Source organism: Sinocyclocheilus rhinocerous, unplaced genomic scaffold (assembly GCF_001515625.1).
Source record: "Sinocyclocheilus rhinocerous isolate Xijiao unplaced genomic scaffold, SAMN03320098_v1.1 scaffold1864, whole genome shotgun sequence".
NCBI lineage: Eukaryota > Metazoa > Chordata > Actinopteri > Cypriniformes > Cyprinidae > Sinocyclocheilus > Sinocyclocheilus rhinocerous.
The window spans coordinates 688,475-692,343 of NW_015639085.1; positions in this window are offsets into that span (position 1 = coordinate 688,475).

A 3,869-nucleotide genomic window follows, 5' to 3' on the forward strand; every position below is an offset into this window, starting at 1 on the left:
CTCCAGGGTCACACACACACACACATGTATATATATATATATATTTATGTATAAACGTAAAAGTGTAATTATATAAGTTAATCATTATTTATTTATACGACTTTATACCTAATAATTCAACAAAGATACATTATTTAATTTATATCATTAATGGATGCTGCTGGTCCCAATTTTGTTTCTCTCTGTTCTTTCTTAAAAACGTTTTGCAGAAATGGTTAGATAATATAATCTGTTCTACTGTATTAGAAGCTTTCTGACGAGAGGTCATGTAAAAAAAAAATGCAGTCTTATGTGACTTTTCGCTGCTGTATTGTTTAAAAGGATGGATTTGGACATGGTGAACATGTTCATCATTGCTGGAGGGACGCTGGCAATCCCCATCTTGGCTTTTCTAGCCTTCTTCCTGCTCTGGCCTGCAGCTCTCATTAAAGTTTACCACTGGTAAGTGCTCTCTAGATGCTTGTTAGATCGGTCTCCACGCCAGATAATAATTAGGATCCAGCCCCGAATGCCAGATGCTGACAGAAAATATCAGTTTGTCCAGTAACAGAACAACTAGTCAGCAGAGCTGTTGATACCCAAAATGAGTGTTTAACAGTCTTCTGTCAGTCAAGAAGTTGACCCAGAAAAGCCAGAGAAGAGCACAAGCAGGAGATGAAGTGATAATGGTAAAAAGTAACAAGTGTTTAGTGAACAATCTTAGTTGCGTATGTCTCAATGTTCAAGAGCTGTTGATACCCAAAATGAGTGTTTAACAGTCTTCTGTCAGTCAAGAAGTTGACCCAGAAAAGCCAGAGAAGAGCACAAGCAGGAGATGAAGTGATAATGGTAAAAAGTAACAAGTGTTTAGTGAACAATCTTAGTTGCGTATGTCTCAATGTTCAAACTTCGTCTGACCAGCACAAATTCAACATGTACTGTTATACCACAACTGCTTCACAGCAACATCCCATAAACCTTCCCTCTTATCTATCTCTATTCATACAGACAAAACAGTTCATGAAACCCCACAAGCATGAGATTGAACAACAATGAAAATGCATAGGCAAGGAAAAAATAATAAGAAATATAAAATATAGAAACATAATAAATGAATGAACATAAAAGAATAAACAATAAATACGTAAATATAATGATAAATGATAAAAATAATCAAATGATAAATCATGAATGACTAATGATTATAAAATGATTATGTGAATAAATGATTATAAATGAATAAGAAAAAAACGTAAAAATAAAAACACAACACACACAATTTGCACGTGAGGATCTAAGGATCCTTCATGCTTAAATAGAATTTTATGACATCCTCGGAGTTCATTAGAGCTCATTTGTCCTAGGAAAAACGTGCAGATGACCTGGATTGCTCAGTACAGACACTCATTTCAGCATTTCAACACTTACAGCTGTCGCTAAACAAGAAAAAAATCACACTGTTTATTTTAAAAGCCTCATTGATGCAATCAGCTACAGTTACACAGACCACAGGGTTCAAACCACAAGATAAAGATGAAACATGGCATTTCTGTGCCATTAGCAGCACTAAACACAACAATTATGTGCAAAAAATAAATAAATAAATTGAAAGTTTGTAGTGGTTTTTATAAATATTTTGAATTAGCTTTTATTTTTATGTGTTCTGTTTGTTTTAACTTTAGTTAAAATGTTAGTAATTTAGTTTTGTGTATTTATTAGTTTTTAAATATGCCTGTATAGTTTTTTTCAGTTGAGTTATTTTAGTACATCAAGTTAAAACTACATTAAAATGACAACTAGCTGAAAAAAATAAGTTGAAGGTTTTTTTTTAAACATTTTATTTTATTTCATTTCAGTTAATGCTTATTTTATCAAATAACATTTTTAATGGTTTTAGTTTATTAAACAGTAATAATCCTTATAAAATATTTAATATTTTGAATCAGTTTTTATGTTTTCCATTTTCGTTTAAATGTTTGTTAAAGCTTTAGTAATTTAGTTTTGTTTGTCATTTTTATTCGTTTTTTTAATATGTCTATACAGTTTTTATTATTATTTTTTATTCCTGTTTTAAGTTATTTCAGTGCATCAAATTAAACTAAATGTTATTGCCTTGGCAGCTAGATAAAAATATAAATTTAAGGTTTTTAATATTTTATTTTATTTCAGTTAAATTTTTTCAATCAAACTTTTATTACAGACTTAAGACTCAAATGAAAAACAGAAAATACATAATAAAAAGGTACAAATCAATATGTTACAAGAATACAACGGTACCAGTGTCTCCACAGTGTCCATATTTTATTTCAAATAGTGATTTTTTTAATGATTTTCGTATGAGTTTATTATAATAACTAATTTATTTACTTGAGAAGCAAAAAGGCTCAAGATAATAAGTCTTGTTTGAGCAAAAATGGGCGGGCAATATGCTAATGTTTCATGTTGACGTCAACATGAAACGGCTTGGGATTCGTTTTAAAAACGACTCGTTTCAATGATTCAGAGTCGACTCTTTCTTTTGAGAGACAATAACTTTATACACGGTGCACTTTCAGATTTAAAACTTTGCAGGATGTTTTCATTCACTGTGTTACACACTGCATGAAAGGTCACAGGAGATGTAGTGACATTTTCATTTTATTTTCATGACTGATATCAACATTTATCAGTGATAATGTATCACAACTTTTGTTTTGAAAGAATCTCTGGATCACACAGGAACTTAGAAAAGAACATGGTTCAAAAATGACTAAATATCTTTAAGACATTTCAGAACATATTGCATCATATTACGGCTTGTGGCTTCATCGAAGACAAAATAACAAAGTACTTAATATCATAAATATTTTTCCAAGCTGAAAATTATTATTGTACCCTTTTAATCTAAAGACAAAATAAAAAAATTGAACTTTGAAAGTTTTTTTAACTTCACAGAAGACATTTTAAATTGTATTTTTACCAAAGATAATTCTGATTAAATCTTATTAATCTACAAATTATTATTACTTTCATGTGCCCATGGTCTTGATAAAGTCTTCACTGAAGACCAAAAGAACAAGTACTCCCAAAAATGAAAAACAACAACAAAAAACATATGTATGTAGTTTTACTTCATTTTTGTGGTATTCATCTAAACATTATTATTACTGTCTCATGTGTTCATGGTCTTGATAAAGTCTTTACTGAAGACAAAAAATAACAAGTACTGCCAAAAGTGAAAACAACAACAACGAAACATGTAGTTCTACTTAATTTTTTGTGGTAAAGTCTATATGAGGTGTCTAAATGATCTTTATAACAATAACACATTTTTATTTTTTTATTTTTTTAATTACATGAAAGTATATCTAATGTAAAAGTCTTATATAAGTAAATGTTCCCATCTGGAACTCTTGACATGAAGTCTTAAGATTGAATTATCAGAGCACTTAGCAGTATAAATATCTCTTCCAAGCTGGAACTCACGAAACACTTTTTTTTCTCAAAAAGAGAAACTGAAAGCATAATAGTCCTCTGAGTCTAATATACAGTAGACATTCAGCATGTGCTGCTGGTTGCTGTAAGGCTCTACCAAGGCCTACAGGTGGAGCTCTTGTTGACATTCATCTCTTTGCTGAAGGTGTTCTGGTCTGGCAGGACACTTTCCCTCCTGTTCTGCTTACATGAAGTCTGCAGCTTCTGGAAGTGCTTCAGCAGTTTTCTCTGGCTCTCTGTCTTCATCTCATCTTTGGACAGGAAGTGCACAATCTCACGACACACCTGGAGAAGCTTTGACTGACAGCATGTGAACTGGTGTTGCAGGAAGTTGAGCGTCATCTCCAGGATATCTGCTTCTCCAGCTTGGTATCAGGCTGCTGCTTGAGGAACTCTGGAGCCAGAAGACACTTGAG